General features: G+C 37.2%; 1 protein-coding gene across 12 annotated transcripts in view; it reads right to left on the bottom strand.

Annotated features, from left to right (window-relative positions):
• LOC149530970 (uncharacterized) overlaps nucleotides 1-22,268 on the bottom strand; it is a 39,561-nt gene that overhangs the window by 7,714 nt on the left and 9,579 nt on the right. For 6 of the 12 annotated variants that reach the window (XR_016359237.1, XR_016359240.1, XR_016359242.1 and 3 more), the window contains one exon: nucleotides 10,888-22,025. The exons of 3 other annotated variants lie outside the window; for them this stretch is intronic. The gene's annotated coding sequence lies outside the window, so the exon portion shown is untranslated. Of the gene's footprint in view, nucleotides 1-10,887; nucleotides 22,048-22,268 lie in introns of those variants that run through there. 3 more of the 12 variants (XR_016359238.1, XM_089811812.1, XR_016359248.1) reach the window with 2 other exon arrangements.

The raw sequence follows: 22,268 nt of genomic DNA, 5'->3' as shown, positions 1-22,268 counted from the left end.
TACTCTTCAATGTCAACTGCTTGTATGGTAGCAAGCGCAAAAAACTAAATCCCCAATCTGAAATGCTCTTGCAACAAAATGCCTGCCTACGTCCATTTTTTGTTGATTTTGTGCATGCTTGATGTCATCTTTTAGTGTTTTGAGAATATCATGATAGCTCTGAATTGCCTCATAAGGGACCTTACTATCATCAAATGCTAAGTCCATGAATCGTAATGCACTATATTTTTAGAGTGCTCCAAAAGGTGTCATGCCAATAGACATGTGATAGGTGGTATTGTAGCAATACTCACTAAATAAAGCCACCTAATCCTAGCACGCTACAATCCTGAAACATAATTTCTAGGATAGCCCTCAACCCACTTATTAATAACTTTTTCCTTTCCATCCATTTGAGGGTAGTAGCTGGTGCTTGGTGTAAATTTTCTACCTGCCAATTGGAAGAACTCCTACCCAAACATACTAACAATTTTCTTGTCCCAATTGTTGACTATGGTCTTCGGAAGTCCATGCAACCTAAACACCTCTCTAAAAAATAAATCCACAACCAGAGGTGTTGAATAGAATAATCTATAGCAATGGAAAGTAATTGTTTGTACATCTGTCCACCACTGCAAAGATCCAATCTTTCCCCAAAACTCGCAGAAGACCTATAATAAAATTCTCCACTTATATCCCTTCCTACTTCTGCTCAAGTATCAGAAGCAATTGTAGAAGGCCTACAGGGAAAGTGTATTCTCACTTGTTTTGTTAGCAAGTTGAACACTCTATAGCACGTTGAAGTGCATCATCTTTCAGTCCCTTCTAGGAAAAGCTCTCGCAAATTAGGTGATCTAGGTGACCTACTAAAGGTGCATTACGTAATGCTCTCAAAATCTTGGCCCTCAACTTGGAATTTGGTACAAGATAGATTTTGTTCTTGTAATACATAATACCATCCATTACTAAATAGCTACCATCTTGTACTTTTCCATCAACCCAATCTGAATCAAATGTATTCTTCGCAAATTCTGACAATAGTTGAGATCTCTAATCAGCTGAAATCTCAGTAAGGGAGCACAGTGTTGGTCTTATGGATAAAGCATTGGCAACAACATTCTTCTTTCCCTTTACATACTCAACATCAAAGTTGATTTTGCTTACCAAATCTTCTTGTTGCTCATTTAGGTCCTACTCCAAAAAGTACTCGAGACTATTGTAATCTGTCTAGACCACAAATCTAGATCCTCAATTTTTTGCTTTCAAACACAATCAGGTGTTGTTCTGCATCAATATTCCCCTAATCTGATGCATCACATTACTAGACAAATAGTTTTGTGAAGTAATGCTAGTACTAGGCATGAGCTTGTAGTTTCCTTGAACTTGTCAAAAGTCACTTGCACCTCCTCAAAACATAAGAATGCCAACTCTTTGGTTAAATCTGTCAATGGGCACATGCACTATGAGAAGCCTTTAACAAACCTCATGTAGAAAGAAGTTAAGAACAAGACCCCAAAGAACCTCTCAACTCCGTTACGTTCTTTAGCAATGGCCAATCTAGGTTCACTTATATCTCTTCCTACTGAAATTTTACACCATATGCACCAATGATATGTCCAAGATATAGTAGCTTTGTCATCCCAAACTCACACTTTGAAGCTTTCGTATAAAGCGACTAGGCCTCCATGATACACAATGCCACATCCAAATGATGCAGATGATCACTCCAAGTCCTATTGTAGATTAAGTTATCATCGAAGAAAACTAATCACAAAATATGTGATTCATGCAAGACTGAAATGTTGTCAGTGCATTCGTACGTAAAGATAAGACCACAAACTCAAGATATCCATAATGGCAACAAAAGATTGTGTTATGAATGTCGTCCTCTCGGACTTTTATCTAATGATATCCAAAGCGGAGACCGATCTTAGTAAAGTACATGGCCCCATGTATCTCATTTATCCTGGGTTTACAATATTTGTTTTTAAGTTTTCTATTTAAATACTTTTTAGTCTATGCACATGCACATCATCCCATCCTCTTCTTCACCAGAAATATGGATGAAACAAAAAGACTCAAGCTGGGTCGAGTATCAATAGGATGTAGTAATTATGGGCTTTGAGCCCTCCAACTCAATGACATGCTCAAACCACACTCCAGTGGACTTCCAGGAGGTATATCACCAAAGACTGTTTGCTTCTCTAACATTGTCTCGATATCTACATGGTATTCTGGTTTGTTGGGTAGACGCCTGTCGGCAAGAAACAAAGAATTGCACTGCCCTATCTACATCTTTGTGCTTAAATAGTACCTCCATCCTCCTAGGTGAAACCACTCAAGGACCCTCACCTTAAGTGCTACTTTCTTACCATCAATCATAAATTATAGCTGCATTTGTTAAGTCCTCAACATAAGTGACTCCAACCAGTGAAGTCACAATATGGCATCGACATTGCCCAATCCTAGTTCATTAAAATCACCCATTGGTGTGTAGTCTCCAATTTGAATATTTAGTTGTGGATTTACTTCGGTACAGCTCAATGGGAATCCACCAGCATCTATAAAGCTGAATTCAGGAAACTACTCAGCCTGAAGTCCACATTTAATCACTACTCTCTTATCAATTAAATTATGAGTGGCTTTGTTGTTCACTAAACACACCAGCCATTGTCCTCTAAGGACAATCTTCAGCCAGAAAGGACGGCTGTGAGGAACACCAAATAACACAGCAATGCATAGAGTCTCTCTGATTGTAGTATTCCCCAATTCTATCTATTGGGACAGACTTTCTTGTGCAACATCCTCGTCACTACTACCCCCTCAATCCTCTTGATCTTCACTATCTAAATGAACTTCAATCAAATGCACTTTGCCTTCAAGGCAACGCTGACCCGGCTCCCACAGTTCTTTGCAAGAGAAACATAACTTTCTCCTCCTCAGTTGACTCCTTGACTCCTGTTCAGCTTTGGAAGGTACATTCTTTTATTGTTTAAGACTTGGAAGGTATGTTCTTTTATTGTTTAAGACTTCTCTTATCAGATTACCATGGATTGAAACCTTTATTTGGCAGCTCAAAAGATGGAGTCACCTCAAGATCTAAAATTAATCCAATAGCATCATCCAATGAACTAGACCTATGAGCATTTGTCACTTAACCCTTCTTGAAAGAGCATTGTGACCCGCTCCTGCGGCATGTGAGGGACCATGATCTTCTGAAACTCATTAATGTAAGACTCCAAGGATATCCAGAAACTCATTAATGCAAGTCTCCAATGGCCCCACTTGCATCAACTAAGCCAAGTCCCTGTAATAAACTTTGATGTCCTAGTCAAAACGAATGTATTATACCATGGTTCTGTGACACTAACCCAGGTACCACCAGTCATATGCCATACCCTCCAAATGCATTTTAGCAAATGTATGGTCTTGTCTTCCTCCATAGGCTTAAGTGACAGGAATGTATCAAGTTCGTACACCAAAGACCTAGCACTAACCTTCCCATTTACATCAAATATAGGCATAGAGACCTTATTCTGAGCATCCTTGAAATCTTGAGGTTGAATGCCTTGCCTGATGAGCCACCTAGGTCTCCTTTCTTCTCTCTCGTTATGGAATCTAGCTTTATCCCTTCGCTAGTTCATGTAATGATTTTCGTTCATTAGTTGCCTGACATCAGCTGGAAGCATTTTATACTCATCATTTCCTACCATAACATTTTCAATGATGTGAGTTCTTCCTCTGCCTCCACAACCACTACTTATTCAACTGGCCTTGGCAAGAAATGTCTAAGAAGTCAATCAGGCCAGGTGTCTACAGGCTTAACAGCATTAGAGGCTATCCTAACATGATGTTCATTCCCAGCATCACTTCTAGCTCCATCTGATCTAGTGCATGCAGTTGTTCAACCCTCAGATTTCCATTTGCAATACGAAGAAGTTGCTGAGATTGTACAAACATTTGCATCATCTGTTGCTGCTATTGGTCGACTGGGCTATCTGTGCCATAATACCCTGATGGTCTAATTGACCATTAGACCCATCATTTTTCTGTTCCTCAATGTTGTCTTGATCAAACCAGGGATTCTCTTCTTCTTCCCACTGTTGTCAGCCCTACTGCTGGTGAAATATATAAGTGATCCCGATCCTCTAGAGTGCGTAGAACTGATTCAAACTGAAATGCAAATGCTTACAAGCAACATGCAACCATAAAATCTGACACGCACGTGATTAGAAATTTAGAATGCCTCCAGATAGACATGCACAGAAGGTACCTCACAGGCTGGCAGGCATGGTGGCTCTAATACCACTGAAAGTATTCTAAATAAGATCTTTCAACCAAATAAGCTACAAACAAAGCTTAATTTCACCAAAAGAATAATTTTAATTTTAAAACCAACATCTTATCTACAGGCAGAAGGAATCCATTTTATCACAGATAATGGAAAGTTTTGTTTTCAATATAAATGCTGATCGAATCCAACAACTTTCTTAAGCACTCAATTTCAAGACAAATATACATCTACAAATAATTTTAGTGCTCAGTTCCTACCAATCGAAAGCTCCATTAATAATGGCACCCTGGATGAGGTTGATCGCTGTTAAAGGGGCTGATGGTGATGAGAATCATTACTGCCAGCAGCGCACCTAGATTGGATTGCATTGTGATTAGTATTCCAGATGGTAGGTGCAGAAATACCCTTCTTCTAGGAATCTCCAGCGATAGCAGATACCTTAAAGGGCCTAAAACCTTTTGTAAGCTTCAGACTTTCACCACGACTCTCCTGCCATAAAATTATTTTTCTTGCTAATTTCTGTGACTGCTAATAACTGACTGGGGCTATGTCCAGGCAACTTATACAGCGATATCATCCAGTGGCAGACTGAGGGTAGTGGGACTCAATATTCGATGAAGAGGAAAACAAAATAATGACCAATCTTTGTTCCTTTGAAAGCATCGACCCTCTTTATAAAAATCCAGGCCATTTCAAAACGATGCAATTTATCTAGATTATTCATCAAGGGCAGCTGAGCATAATTCCCAAAGTTAGAAAAATATCTATTAATCATCACTATGGTACTTGCTAGGTGTAATATAATTATAACTTGTGGCCCCAGCAATAATCATAATGAATAATTAGATATATTGCAAGTAACTTTAGCTTCTTGGGCTAGTATTCAATTGATAACTATTCACTTATCCCTCTTATTTTTCAATATTTTACTAACCCCGCAAATGAGAAGGGCTAGGAAAATTCTTCCCCATTTGTCATGTGGAAGGGGACATTACATTTGCAGTGCAGACAAGTGAAAGCTAAGTAGAGAAGAGGTCATGGAGAGTGAGATAAAAACATGAACACCTACAGAATCAGATTAATTTGGTATCAGAGGAACCAATCAACTGGTGAGTTAACAATCTTTTGGGAGAAAAAATAATAAGTTGTTAATCTGAGTCTCTAAAAACCAATGCAAATTGTGAAATAGAAAGGAAAACAATTAAATCGGAGAAAGATGTCACAGAAGAGTGAACTATTACTGGGATTCAAATGGTACTTAGCAGTTTTTCTGGTCTAAGATCCAAGAGGGTGAAATTTCCTCCCCATGAGCAATAATCATACTATCAAAGAATGTAAAGAATCTTGAATGCCCCTAACAAATGGGACTTGGTGAAGCCAGGAAAGAGCTATAAAATTGCGAAGCTAAGATCATTTTAATCCAGAAAACTAAGCTTACCAAAGATTTTGGTGAGGCCTTACTAGAGAAATGGAAACAGTGGAGATGAACTGTCAATGCTGAGAGCAGTTCAGGACGATCCTGTGGTCTCCCTAGTATGTTGACATTGTTGTCCTAGTATCTGGTCAGCAATTGCAGTTGCGTAGAGTCTCTAACTATTCCTCAATCCTTGTTTTTCCTTTTCAACGATAGGACTTCGAGAAATACTTGGAACAATTACGTAATCAATGGAAGAGAAATTAGTTATTGTAGGCAGTGACTTCAAAGTCATTCTATCTTTGAGTGATAAATTTGGTGGGCTGTCCAGCACCAATCAATCTCAGTTACATTTGTTGCTTTTTGGGGAAGATGGCCATTGGTTGATGTGATTCCAAAGAAAGGCCGCTACATTTAAATAAACAAAAATTTGGATTCTAGCAACATTTCTAAACACTTGGATACCTTTGTTGTCTCTCATAGTTGGGTGAACAGAAATTGGAAAGTGAAGAGTAGCAACTCATCAGTTTTGGGATCAGTACATTTTCTAATTTCACTCGATGTCAATGGTGACTCCCCTCCACAGAAGAGCCCATTTAATTTGAAAATATGTGGTTCCATGATCCAAACATTTTGGACAACAATAAATTCTTGGTGGTCAGATCCAACTCCCCTATAAGGTACAAAGATGTTCAAAATTGCTTAGAAACTTATTCATTTAAAAGGCTGCCTCCAGAATTGGAATGTTAACTACAAAAAACAAAATCTGGTAAATTATTGAGATTGAAATTGGAATTACTTTTACCAATATGGACATAGTGTGATTGTTAAGGTGTTTTTTTTTTGCCATTAATGTTCAAAGCTCGCTAGGGTGTTATGCTTGGGGATTGGGGTCCCCCATTGGTGACCTCACAGGTTCATTACTCCAAGTCAAAGCATTTTCCCCTTTAAAAATAAATGGAATTAATATTCTAAATTAAACTGTGCTTTCTTCAAGAATGGATCAATCGTCTATTCTCTTGGAGTAATCCCTGCTTGCCAAAATGTCTAAGATCATTCTGAGGAAAGAGATCTTCACTGACAAAAATCAAGCAAGCTATGGCTAACATATAGGGACAGAAATGTCAAATTTTCCGTAATTCAACCCTACATCAGAGATTTGTCAGTCGAATTGCTTATATTTCTTCTAGGGACAGAAGAGCTTTAACAAATCATTTGGAAATTAGGGAAGAAGCAATTGGATTTTTTGAAGAGTTTTGAAGATGTGGAGAAGCTTGTATTAAGGGAATAGAATATAATGCTTAACAACATCCCCTTATTGGTAACTACAATTCGATGACGCCTTTCTCAGAAGAAAAAATATTGGCATTATTTCAAATGCTCCTGGATAGGCCCCTGGTCCAAATGATTCCCCTTTTCTCAATAATAATTCAGGGATATAATGAAGGAAAATGTTTATTGAAGATATGGAATAGTAACCTCACTAAACTAGTCTTCGTGCCTTTGATTGCACATTCACTGCTTTGATCACAGAGAGATCTGCTCCGTCATCTTTTGGTTGTGGTAATCCTATTTTTTTGTAACATGGTGTACAAAATTATTGCTTGTGTAAGTGGTGAAGCATTTGAAGGTTACCCCTCCTTTTCTCATATTGGCTATATATAGCAGTTTTATCCATGGCAGAGTCATCTTGGCAAGTCCTGTTATCAGATATGAAGCAATATAATCAATGATGACCTATAATTCAAACTACGCATTAATAAAATTGCATATTTCCAAGCTTGTGATAGAGTAAACAGGAGATTCTTCAGGAAAGTTTTGGAGTGATTTGGTTTTTGTATTAAATGGTCGGAATGGATCTTCGAATGCATCTCTAGTTCTAAAAGATTGATGGAGCCCAATTGGTTTATATAAACCTACTAGACGATTAAGACAAGATCATCCCCTCTCTTTGTTTCTGTATGTTATTATGGTGAACACTCAGGCAGAATCAAAAGTGCATGAAGCAGAATCAAAACAAGGCAAGGCATTTTGGTGGCCAACAAAATCAATGCAATCACATATTAACAATTTACTAATGACACTATTCTTTTCAAAAAATAAACCCTGATGAAAGCCAAAACAATCGAGGGAATTCTCTATTCATTCTCTAGCCAGCTCAGGTCAGCTTAATAACGAAAACAAGTCCAAATTTTTACATTTCAATATTTATCCTATTCTTCAGGGTCTATTGTTGATATCATGGAATTCAAAATTGTGAAGCTTCATAACAAAATATTTTGTCATTTCTACTTTTTGTGGGTGCTAGGAAGGCTTCTCTTTGGAACAACCTCGGTGATTCTTTTCAAGCTAAACTCAGGTCATTGGAAAGAAAATGACTGCCATTGGCAGGCAGGTTTCTAATGACATTTTGTTTTAGCTGCTCTTCCTCTGTATCTAATCATAATGTCCACCCTCAAAGCTTTGTCAAATATCATTAGAAGTATAGATATGATAATGGGGTTTTTTAAGTCAGAAGGAACCAAAGACAGAAAAGAAAATTCCCTTGGGCTGCTTGGGAAAAAGCTTGCACTCATTAAGTTTGGCAAAATGTTGTTCTATTCTTCAAAAAATATCTTGATTCTAACTCACACCCTCACCATTTCAAATCCCCTAGACGCTCTCATGTATAGAGTTCAAAAATCATTTAACATGTGAGATTATGAATGGCCCAATGACAAATATTTTGGTAAGATTCCTAGAATGACCTCCAAACTTTGGTAAATACTAAATATTGAGAATCTGAAAAAAAAGAGATATCCTCTCCATACCTTGATGTAAGAATGTTTGCAACTATGTGTCCAGCAAATTTACAAATGGGATCAGAATTTTGAGTGAGGAAGTTTGAAAGATCTTCCTTGTTCAAGAACCACTACCAGCAACTAAGGCTCGCAAAAGATTTAAGAGGCTGCAAGACTATTTGTGGACTGGATGATGACATTATATGATGGGCTTGTGCTGACTCAGGGAACAAGTCAGCTAAAATAGGATATCTTGCCTCTTAAATTCAAATTTTGACATTCTTAGCCAACTGATCTATGCTGGATCAAAGATTGTCTTCCAAAAATAAGGGCTCTCCTGTGGACTGTCAGGCATCAAAAGATTCTCAGAAGGCATCAAATTTGTGCAATATGTACTGCTTAACCTTCAAGGTGTCTTTTGACTCTGAGATTCTTAATCAGTCGTACTTTCATTTGCTTTCCCTTTGCTCTGTAAAGTTGGCCATAGCTATGTGCTACATTAAGATAGTTTGAGGCTTTGATAGATACACTTCTAAAAATTATTTCACAATTGACCAACCCTCTAACCCAAATCTATTGTCTGGACACATTTGGAAAGAATGAAAACATAAAATCTTTCGAGACCAAGCTTTAGGGATTGAGATTGTTCTCCTGAGATTAGATATCAGATTTTTAGAGGTTGTACTGTCTAGATTTAGAAGCAAGTCAATGTTGTATATATTTGAAGTTTTCTCCCATTCAAGGTGTCTCCTTTGAGAACAAGCTTAGGGATTGAGGTTCTTCTCTTGAGATCAGATATAAGTTATTGTAAGAGGTTGTGTTGTCTCCTTGGGACAAGGGGCTCCTAACTTGTTGAACTCATTTGAAGTTCTCTACCATTCCAGAGCCCTATGGAGCTCAATTGGGTTCTTCAAAAGGGGATGATATAAAATGGATTCCACCGCCTTCAATCTGAATTGTGATGGAAACTCTAGACTAAATCATCAAAGAGTTTATAGAATAGGCTGCATTGTTGAGAAGCCCTCGATGGGCCTCAATAGTTCAATTTCCAAAAAATTGTAATGGGGAACAAATAATGGGGTAGAAGCAAGCGTGTTGGTTTTAGGCCTACAAATTTCTCTTCAAGCAAGAACCAAATATCTTCACATTCCTATAGACTCCAAATAGACTCCATGGTGATGTGCTATGCTATTGGAAATGAAGGTTCTCAATGTTGGAAACTCAATAATATATTCTGAGAAATTTCACTGATATTGGATCCTCTTGTTTTCAATTCTTTCAATGGCCATTACCATGAGGCAAATGGTGTTACAGATCATTTGGCAAATTCTTAGTATTGATTCTCTAGAGTCTCTAATAGCGAAAAGGTCCATGGATAAGTGGAATGGCTTGAGAATATATTGCGACAAAATATGATAAATGTTCATCATCGCCTTTTGGGCCAATGCTAAGATAACAAAATAATTATTTGAGTCATGCTTCTTTTTTGTTTGTTGTACTCAAATATTAGGATACATCATGATTTCCACCACCTCCCATATTTGGCTTATGCAACAAAAGTGCCTCCTTCACAACATGCAACATGGCATTGTTTCAACTTTCTCATTGCTAAAGTTCTTAGTATCTTATTTTCATTCCATAGCTTTATCATCTCCCCCTTATCATGGAGTTGTGCTTCCATGTCTATGCCACCAAGTAGAAGATAACATTCGTAATACTCATCACAAAGTAAAGGGCCGGAAACATTTTTATCATACAATCTAGGACAATGAGTGTAATAAAGGAGGCTATGGGCACAAACTATCTTGAGGCAAATACTCATAGTTTATTCAAAAACAACATCCCATGTATATTTGTTTCAAATGTTCTAGTCTTCACTCTAGATAAGGGTTTGATGAAATAAGTGGGTACAATTTTATGTGAAAGACAAATTCCTTGGGGAACTTGAAAAGAAATGGAAATCATTAAAATATCCTCTACTAGGCCACTCCCATTGTTGGCTATGAATTTAGTGGTCTAGTTTCTTTTTGGCTTTTCATGCGATTGAAAGTAATGTTTTGAAAATATAGTGAATCTTGTTCAAAAGAAGTTGCTAGAAGGGAATCTAATGATCTAGATTCTAAAGGAAGTTGATGAAACACCAAGACAACTAAATGGTATCTCCCAGCCTCCTCATGTGTGATTGGCAAAGTGTGCCATCAAATATCTCGTCAATGAAGTAGGAATAATTACTAGTGAAGGGCTTTTGCTAGTTGGACCTAGCAAAAAGGAGGTTGGTGACTAGATCTAGGTTAAAATCATATGCTACATTATCTAGCTTCTTTGCTATTTGATTTTTGTATTTAAGATAAAGCAAAGTATATAAATGTCCATGTTTTCTATAGCCTTGCTCAAATTTCTTGGTTTTGTTAAGTCCAACCTAATTAAAGTTTTTTGTATTAACATGGTAAAAGTAGTTGGGTTACATCACTAAAATAGATGGTATCTCAGTTACCTTAAAATTTTACTACCTCAAAAGAAACTCAGAAAACTATTGGATAGCATCTGAGTAGCTACCTATTGAAAACATTACTTACAATTTGAAGTAGCTACCTATTGAATACATTTACTTACAGCTTGAAGTAACCTACAGTCTATACTATCTGTTAATACAAAAAGATTCAAAATCAGCTTGAGAGAGGTGTCCTTCCAAACATCTGATAGTTGCCTGTCATTCCTCCTACTCCATATGCCCCGGTGCTGTTTGAACATGGAGATCTTTGTTTGTAGCAGCAGATCTATCTTCAATACTTAATCCTTTGATGAACTGGTTCAGATTATCAATTTCTCTATGACTGAGCATGTCCTTGTGAATAGAAAAGTATTGGCATGAGACGAAGTCCTCCTTGTGGATCAAGATTTGTCCCTCCCGCATCAGCACCATGAACCTGTCTTTGGAGATTTCTAAAGCAGCAGCACCCTGTGGCATCGTTTGAAAAATGAGTTTATATCCAAACTCAGTAAGTTGTCTCCTTCTCTTTTGAAAAATATCCCCATTTCGCTCCTTCCAAAGGAAACATAAAATTTCACAGGTTAAAACAGACCAGAAAGTGTTAGCTTTAAGATCAAAAGACTCCACAAAACCAGCTAAGATTTCACTCCAAGAAAGACCAAGTATACTATTCCAAACAAGAGGTGACCCAAAGAAAATGGACCAGACACCACAGGCAAAGACACATTCAAAAAAAAGATGCTCAAAAGATTCTAGGACAGAACACACATCACACATAAGAGGGCTACCTAATCCATGTGTCAAGGTATTACCAACACCAAGTTTCTCAAGAGCAGTAACCATCTACAGCAAGATTTCTTAGGCTCACAAGGAGAATGCCAGAAAAAGTCAAAGATAAACTGCCACTTAAAGCTTGAACGCCCCAACCCCCAACCATGGTTGACCCTATCAAAAATAGAACAGTCATCCTTGACCATATTATATATGTGCTTAGTAAAAACCTTACTAAGCTGATTGTCATATTTCCATTTGATCCACTGCAAAAACTGATTAGTATTCATAGTATGCCCGGGGAAGAAGTTGCCCACAGCTGTAGCAATAATAGAGTAAGTTTTCTTCTAAGAATTAGGAATGTGAAATTTATCTGAGATTACATTCCAATACCCTAACCTATTGTCAACCATAATATATTAAACTAAAGAGATGCCATATTTATACCAGTTTTTAGCAGAACAACTTTGGATTAATGCAAAAGGTTTACCATTGGCTTCAACTTCCCACCAAATAGATCTATCCAAAACAGAATATGTAGGAGAACCACCAAATGCACCCCTAAATAGGATAAGATTTCTAGCCTGGGACCAGGCCTTCCAAATGGATTGAAAGATTTTTGAGCCAAAAATGGATAATTGAAAATTTCCAAATACTTTATCACATAGATGAACATTGTTCTAGCTTATACCTTTTTTGATTTCCAATCTAGAGATGTTTCTAACCAAAACTTTCCATGGTTCCTCCCCTAAGAGGCCTTGTATGATCCATTTAGATGCCAGTGCCATACCCTGAGCTTTCAAATATTTAATACCTACTCAAATATTTAATACCCAGTCCACCCTTTTCTTTAGGTAAACAACACCACTACCATTTGACGTAATGCCTTTTCTTGTTCCCTAACCCATCAAACCACAAAAAATCTCTCATTATCCTTTCCAAAGTATCAGTTTGATTATTGGCAAACAACCATGCTAAAGAGAAGTAAATATGGTGAGCAGATAAAACTTTTTGAGCCATTTGCACTCTGCCTGCTTAGGAGAGGAGATGAGTTTCCCACTTCATATATTTCTTTTCAAATTTGGAGAAGAGCCAAGTCCACATATCCTTGAGAGATGGATTAATAGAGAATGGGATTCCTAAATACCTAACAATATCATTTGGCCCCAGCCATTGCCACCCTTTACTCACAATCCACTCCGGGGGGAGGGAAACCAAGCAATGATGGATGATTTATGGGGAGCCACTTTAGCCCCAGAGACCAAACAAAAAAATTAAAGCCTATGATTCATGTTATCAAAATTGACTTCATCCAATTCAATAAACAAAGCAGTATCATCAGCAAACTGGGCATTGAATAATACCTCCTAATTAGGAAGGTGATACCTCTAACAGGAGGTCCTAGTTGAGAAGATCTGAGAATATAGAACAAGGCATCAGCTACAATAACAAACAGGAAAGGGGAAATTGGGCATCCCTATCTTATAGATCTTTGAAGAACAATACTATTAGTAAGCTCACCATTCACATCAATGACTGTAGAGGAATCCTTAAGTAAAATGCCAATTCATTTGCAAAATAAGAAGGAAAACCAAAATCTTGTAGCATACCCATAACAAAGGGCCATTCGATTCTATCATAGGCCTTTTCAAAATCTAACAAAACCATCACTACATTTTGAGCATCATTCTTAGCCCAGTGCATTGCTTCCCAACTTGTAATAAGATTTTCAAGAATAAATATCCCTTTATTGAAACCTATTTGAGTGGGTGATATGAATTCATTACAAAGACCTCATATTCTTCTAGCAAGCACTTCAGCCACAATCTTGTAGGATAGGTTCAGTAAAGCTATGGGTCTCCAATTCTTAAACTTGAGACTTGTCACCACCCTTTGGTAATAATTTAATAACACCTTTGTTAATGTCAGTACCTAGTGATCCTAGATAGAAGGCATCTTCAAACAATTCCAGAAGTTCAGGGTCAATCCATTCCACATTATGTTTGTAAACTTCAACTAGGAGGCCATCAGGACCAAGTAATTTAACATTTGCTAGAGAGAGAATTGCATTCTTTATTTGTTAAAGAGTTATAGGCAATTCAAGCTTCACAACATCACTATTTGAAATCATTTTCGGGATAAACTTTCTGGATATTCTCAATCAATTATCTTTTATGTTTGGCTCTAATAATATTAAAAAAATACTTGGAACCTTTGTCTCCATATTTCATCCAATTCATCCTAGCTCTGGTTAGCTGCCCTTTTATCTTGTACCTCTGAATTCTCCCTAATTGGCATTTAATCCCAACAGCCTCTCCTCCAACTGAGGATCACAACCCTTAAGCCGTAAATCTTTTTCAATGGAATTCAGGGTGCTCTGTAGAATTTGTTCCTCCTTAATCCTATCAATAGCTTTTTTCTTACCAATAATTTGGTAGAATTTCCTACAAGATTCCACTAGTAGATTCCACATATCCCTGGGATTCAGTGCTTGATTACAGAGTTTACAAAGACTAGTCATCATTCTAATAGCATCATCATTCTCTTCATCACTAAGCAAGGAAGTATTTGAGTTTAAAACTAAGCCTTTTTCTTTTTCCTGTTATCTAAAAAGTTGTCCATAAAGACATTAGCATATATTGGGTGGTGATCTGATAAAGAGGAAGGGGTAACACAAACAAAGGCATACCCATCTTGTTTTCAACAGAGAATATGGAATCCTCAACATAGACCCTATCTAATCGAAAGTAAACTCTTTGTTGTCCAAATTGATTATTGCACCATGTGAACCAAATATCAGAGGAAAACTTTTTCTGAAGAGCTAAAGGGTCAGCAATTATAAACTTGCTCTTGAAATTGGACCAGAAAAACTGTTCATTTCCTTTCCAACAGTAAATTTCCCCCCCACTCTTCTCCTCTTTGTTTACCACCATATTAAAGTCCCCAACAAAAATCCAATGTGCTTTAGGTAGGCCATTAGATAATCATTCCCATAAAGTTGCACGGTCCCTATAATCATTAGGGGAATAGATATTACATGCCCCAATTGAAATAGCATTGTGATGGAAGATAACCCACAGGGCTCTATGACAAGGGGGGAACCATTTGAGATGACCTTTTCAACCCATTGTGGTCCAACTAAAATAGTAGTGCCACCTTTGCCTCTAGGGTGATTAGAGTAAAATCATATAGATTGGTCTCATTTAAATGATAGATTGGTCCCATTTAAATGTCAGAATGGTATAAGCTTGGAAACCCACAATCTTAATTTCTTGCAGGCACATAATATCTTTTAACTTGAGATTGTTGCATGATTTTCTAACCGTATATTTCCTGTTAGGCATCTCAAGACCTCTCACATTCCCCATGTATAAGTGTATCATTTGAATTGTTCAGATTTGGAATTATTGTACAATCTATTAAAACAATATGGAATATCCTTTCGAGATTTCCTATTATCATTAGAAAGAGGCCGTCTTTGAATTATTTTCCTCTTTTTCTTAGAGGTTTTGTGACTTTAGTTAATGGCTCCTCAATCATTGAGTTTGTTGTGTTATCGTTCTTTTAAACAACTAATTTTAGGGTCTTAGTTCCTTGTCTCTATTTAGGGGTCTCCATTAGAAGTCCTAATATTCTCAAATCTTTTATTAATGGTGTTAATAGCAAGTTCTTGTGCATTAAGCTTGGGTGGGAGTGAAAATTTATCATCAACCCTGGCATTAACAATTTCAGCACCGGAATTTGGTTGACAGTCGGTTAGAGAATTGGAGATACTAGAGCTTGAGGCTGGCATCACATCAATATCATCTTCAAACAAAGGGTTATTCAAACTGACATATTTATCACTATCAATAGTCTCCGTAACTACATCATTAGGCAGAGTTTCATTAGGATCCTTAAGAGAATCCTTATTGGCATCCAATGTGTCAACCCTAGAAAAATTATTAACACTAGAATCATCCTTTTTACACTGGTCTGACTTACCACCATCTTTAGAATTAGGTTTGAAATTACTGTCAAATGTAGGGTTCTGTAAGTTACTAAGAACCGAACACTTTTTTTGTGTGTCCATTCTTTTTGCAATGAAAACATGACCCTAAATTTCCTAATAAAGAAGCTTCCCAGAGAAATTATTCTTCTTCTAGTTCCATCGATATATAATCTGAGAATTCTATATTAGGAGCTAGTGCAAGCAAAATCCTACATTCAAATGAGGTAGAGTATACCTAGCATCCTCAATCTGTAAACTAAACCAAGAGGCTATACAATTTGTGCAATGAAAGGCCAAAATTCTAGTTGTAAGTTACTTACTTTCCCAAGTGGGGTGGAGCGAGCAACAACTTGCTCAACCTTACCTTTGGCCGACCATTGAACGGCCCTAAATAAAGACTGGCCCACATTCCAACAATTCTTTTTTAAAACTCTTTCTTGTATTCCATGTGATTTAAAAAATACCACAAATAACCCTTTTTGAATCATTCTACAAAAACCTACTTGAATCCCTAACTTCCTTTCCCAAATGTTAGCAATCCAATCATCAAAAAAAATATGTGAAGGCAAGGAATCCTATTCTAAGCAAACAAAGAAATAGCAATGTCTTCCAACCGCATCTGCTCTTTTGTAATGGCCATAACCATGTCTTGGTTAGGAGACAGAGAGAGAGTTCTGAAGTCATGGGGAGCAAGCTTACCATCTCGACTATTTCTGGCAACTCCATCTTCGGTTGCTCTCCCCTTGAATCTATCTCCATCAATTGTGGGTCCTCCAAAACCACCCTCTTTCCTGCAAAAAAAGTCCATTAAAGTTTGTTGACGGTGAACATTCAGGTCTACACTAGTCGGAAAGCACTTCCTTGTATAAAGGCTTAACTTCTCCTTTATCATTTCTGGGTGGTGCCTTATCACGATTGTCTTCGCAATCATTATTTATACCATTCTTGTCAATATCCATCTTGTCTCCAAATTGTCATCATTTCGCATCACTCCCATCTTGCACATGGGCGAACCAGGCTGGAAATTAAGGGGGCTTGGCTCCAACGATATAATACCTTAAACCCTAATCCAACACATAGAGCACAAAAGATTAAACCAAAACAAAGGATGAATGAAAAATAATTAGGGATACCTAACACCACACACAAACCAAGAAAAAGTATGAAGCCACATAGAGGAAGGAAGTAGAGCCACGGGGGTCTGCACTGTGTACGTTTGCAGACGATGAACACCTCACCAGGAGTCGTAAAATTGTAGAGCATGCTCCTATTTTACCCCTCTTTTAAAATAAAATAAAATAAAGAAAAAAAAACTAATTAAACTTTGAAAAAAAATCATGTTTATTATGATGGTTCAATACAATTGGCATTGGACCCCAAGTCTACTTTTACATATCAAAAAAAAAATTGTTACTTCATTACATTATTTTGTTATTGATTAGTTAGTGTTCATATGTAGTAGTGTCCGTTAGTGTGGAAAGAAAAACCTAGTTTTCTATTATATTGTCTTTACTTTGTGGGAAAGTGAAATCTTAATGATTAAAGTAGAGGTTAAGGGAGAACTATATAGAAACCTAAATGATTAGATCTAATTGGCACAAGCGCGTTCAATTGATGAACTATACGTCAAGTTATGCAAGGGTGAGTGAATGAAAGGACTTTGAGTCATTCCTTGACCTGGCTAAGAAGAAAGTTCTTGGTAGAACAAAAAGGGCTAATACAATGGCATCTGAAGATGATGAATAGCCACACCACGGAAGCAAATGAAGAAAATGGAGAATTTGATGCACACTCTATAATGAGGACCAGTTTCAATTCGTATTTGAATCTACAAAATATAGGTCACTAAGAAATCCATATCCTAACTCATGAAGCCATGTTGGTGCCCAAAGAAAACACAGCCAAAAAAATGCATTTTGGTATTTAAATTGAAATTAAATAAGAGTAGAACCATTACGTAACTTTCTCTTAAAAGCCTTGAAATATTTATCATATGTATTACTTGTCAAATTGGAGTCAAATGAAGCTTTAAGGCTTCAAGTAAATTGTATTGAACCATGATTGAAGATTTCATGGATTTTTTGAGGGCTCATGTTCCACTTGACAAATGTCTATCTATACAATGTGCATTTCTACTTACTCTTGTGATATTTTTGCTAGTAGTTTTGTCTCTTGGTTGGTTGTTAGCCTAGGTGCTACCCTTTTGTTTGTCCTTGTCTTTTGTTTCTATGTGATTTGATTGGATTCAATGTTAAATCTTTGCTAGTTTCGCACAAGGAGTTGAGCCATTGAAAAAGCCAACCTTACCCTTTATTTAAAAGATATTGGAGTCAATTGGATAAACCTTGATTTCTAAGTTAATGACATTTGTACTATACATGATGTTGTATGAGTTGATGAAGATTTAAGCCCACAAGCCAAGAATCATCTGCAAGCGCACCATCTATCACAAAGAGACATCAAGCAAGGATAATTAACTCAACATAACCTAAACACTTTGTATTGATTGTAGTATGTACAAAATGAAATGGCATTTACAAAATGGGACCTTTTTATTTATTTTTTAATAAGTGTCTAGCACACTATTTTTACATCACCAATGGCACTCCACAAAATGCCCTCTGACCCCATATGAAATGCTTTTGACCCAAAAGTATGAATCGGTGAACCACAAATAAGAGACTTCATCTTCATTAACAAAGTTGAGGCTCAAACCCCCGAGCAGATTGGACCAGCAAAGGCACAAGTCCGCGATCATAGTGGCCCAGCGATGGTTTGAACCTTGGTGGGCACAAGTTACAATAACGTCGTCACTTAACCAACACACTAAGTGGTGAAACCCCACAAAAATGGGGATTAATTATGATGCATAGATAAATTGGAAACATAGAAAGCAATGAACCGCAAATATAGATAGAAATAAATTAGAGCCAAACTAGGTTAAATCTGGCTCAACTAAGTGCACTTAAGCTAAATATGCATGCCTAATTATGCATGAGAATATTGTTGAGCATATGCACAATCATGAAATGCAAACAATAGAAAATGTACATGATGCAACAACCAGCTGTATGTGCAACAAATATGCATCCCTCCCCCCCCCTCCAAGTGAAACTCGGGGAGAAGTAAAAACCTCTAAGCATGAAATGCAAGAATTAATGGGTCTTGGCCACAAGGTTTGAATAGGTGCCCATGTACAAACCAATGCAATTCTCACAAACAAAGAAAAGGAGAAAACTCAGTAGGAGAAAACTCTTCTTCAAAGGAGAGAACGAAATACAAGAGTACATGTGACTAAGCATGAAGAACTCCCAAAATGTCCCCAAGTACCAAATTGATCAAATTAGCACAAACAAAACCCCCATAGGAAGAAAGGAAGAGACAATGTACCCCCCCCCCCCCCCCCCCCCCCATAATGAAGAAGCTCCAGCGTTGAAGATGTAGGCTCAACGACAAATGATGATGAGGATTCAAGAGAGACAAACCACATTACTCCCCTACGTAAAAAACACATCCAATGGCCAACGTCGAAGCAACTCCATGCAAGGAATGGCAAGGAATAGTCTCGTGATGTGTGCCAAGGAAGACTATTCAACTTTCCACATGTCTAAATCAAAATATGTCAAATCAACTAAAGAAAATCCAAACAACCATTAAGATACCTGGTGAACAACCTCTATAGGCATTGAAGATGGAATAACAGGAAGACTCAAACTATCATCAACGAGAAAGTGAAGATCCTCGATCGTGTCCCTAAACATCTGGAGTGTGACATGTCAAACAAATCTGCAATGTTTGGAGTGTGTAATGTATCAAACAGTGCTGCAATGTCTAGAAAATACTCATCCCACATTGCTGAAAGGGAACAATTAACCTACTAAACTGAATTGATCTATGATGAAGCAAGATGTGAAGGAGGCAAAACATAAGTCTCACAAACCAAAATGGATGACTAAAGTACACTCAAGTTCAAGTGACCAAACCTCTCCTAAAATATCTGATCCACTCAAGATGCATAAGAGCTAGGACCAACCAAAAGAGTTGCATGCATAAGGAGCAAAATGAGAGAGCGTATATAATCAAGATACATCATCAACTATGCCAACTACAATGATGTCTCTACTATGTTGATCTCTGATGAGCACTAAATCAGGGGTGAACTCAATTGTCTTGCCCTTCCCACTATGACTAATTTGGTCGATGGAAAGGAGTTTGGAAGATATTGAAGGGACACAACAAACATTATTGAATGTGTCGTCATCAACCTCAATAGAGCCACTCCCAATAACACTTGTGTAAGTGTTATTACCCATCAATATTTGTAGAAAAAGTACAATGCTCAAAAGAAGAGAACATACCCTCAAATCATGTAATGTGATGAGAAGCTCTTGAACAAGAAGCCAACTGTTGGATTGAGTGTGTGCCAAAACAAAGAGAGCATGGATTTTCATCTTGTCTTCACCAAATGCCATAAGATGCTAACCCACAACATGTGGTTCTAATGGAGTAGAAGAGGAAGCACTAGATAAAGACGGCTGAATATGATTCTTTCAGAGAATATCTCTTTCAACTCATAAAACTACTTCACAAAACAACAATTCTCATAATGTTTTGTGGGTGCAATAAGCACACTTAGGCTTGTCCTTCCAGGATGAAGACCAATTGGAAGAGATGGAAGAATCTGAATCGTGTCCATGAGACTCCCAGGTTGATTGAGTAGATTGTGAACCCTTATGCTTCTACTTTTGCTTTGGCTTCAGCTTTTGTTTCCCTGTAGATAGTTAAGCAACCAATGCTTGAGATTTGGAACCAAAAACTGAATCCAACTATGTCAACTTGGCCTACTCACATGTGAGGTGCTCAGAAAACAACTCATATTAAGGCATAGTATGGGCATCTCTGAAGGCATCAATGCTGGAATGAAATGATTAAGCAAAGAGCTGGAAAGGTCCTCGAAGCTGCAACAAAATCAGAAAGATGCACTCATTGTCTGTCTTGGTCTTGCCACAACCATGCAAAAGTGATTTAATGGATTTGAACTTCTCCAAAAAGTCCTCAATGTAGGGAAAGGAATCAAGTGTCAACGATGTCAAATGTATCTCAACATGAGGTGCACAAAACTCATTAATGCCCCCAAAGATCTCTTGGAATTTGACCCATGTAGCAATAGAAGTGGTGTGGGAATCGATATGGAACTAAAGACTATTGGAAACATGTAGCACAATCCAACCCATAGCTCAATCCATGTTGTCCCAACGCTGAAAAATCTCAAACTAATGGATTAAAGTAGGTGGGGTCTCATTGAGACAAGACAATAAACCTCTGGATTGAAGGAATCTGGTCATCTCCCATTTCCAAGTGTGATAGCTATGAGGTGTGAGTTTCTCAATGAAAACCTCCATTAGAATTAGTTTTCAGGTTAGGCAAGGGCTAGGGAAAGATGTAAATCTAAAAGATGATGATTCTACCCCCTCCCTCCCAGCAAGAAGACCCAACTCCTGTACAACTGTATAAGCCAAGAAATCACAAAATCAAGAAATGAACAAATCTGAGATCACTGTGTACGTGATACAAATTCTAGAAAAATGAATGGTGGATCTAGGGAGAACACAAAAGAGCTTTCCAATGATATCTGGTTTTTGAAAAATGGGAAAGGATGCACAAGTTATGGCCCTGGAAGCACAAAACAGATGGTCTGACTTCACCGGCCTGATATACAAAATATGTGAAGAATCTGATGATGACCACTACATCGGCACAAGGATCAGCATTCTGATGATATCTCATTTGCGTGATTTCAAATTCATTTTCTCAAATTATAGCCAAAAATCCAAAAATACATCAAAATGCAATCATGGGGCTTCAAGGGTTGCTGAGGTGGCATTCGTATGATGACAACATGTTGACATCCTAAGTCACAAGTTTTGAATTTGAATTTGAGTTTGTCGATCCGAAATTCGGCAAGGGTAAAAATTTATAAAAAATTCAACATTAGGTTTAACTTATATAAATTTACTTATTTTTAAATATAAGTAATATATCCACAAAATTGTCAAAAATAGTTTGACATTGCTAAATAATTAAACTACATAACTCAATATTATTTTAAAATAATATAATATTATTATGAATAACAATATTATATTAAATATCATAAAATTCGGATGAAGTTCGGAAAGGGTAAAAATTCACTAAAATTTGAACTTCATGGATGAAATTCGGCGAATCCTGTGACTTAGTTGACATCAGCAACATATTCTCAAATATTCCCTTTGATGAAAAAAATGCCCCCACTGCTACAAAATCTGTCACCAATATATTCTCCAGCTGTCAGAACATACATAAAAAATGTCCCCACTAGTTAAAAAATCTATCCCTGAAATATTCTCCATTTGTCAAAATATAATATAGGAATATTCTCAGAATCTAGAATATTCTCTCTACTGGGATCACAGTTCAGTCAACTGACATCAGCATCCTTTTGCCTTTGTGTGTAGGTCCGAACCTGCAGTGCCTTGACTTTTGCAAAAAAAAAAAAATTGATAAAT

Source organism: Cupressus sempervirens, chromosome 11, assembly GCF_028749045.1.
Source record: "Cupressus sempervirens isolate cs-2001-9-10 chromosome 11, ASM2874904v1, whole genome shotgun sequence".
NCBI lineage: Eukaryota > Viridiplantae > Streptophyta > Pinopsida > Cupressales > Cupressaceae > Cupressus > Cupressus sempervirens.
The sequence above is the reverse complement of the archived record's forward strand: the minus strand, read 5'-3'. Positions and strand labels throughout refer to the sequence as shown.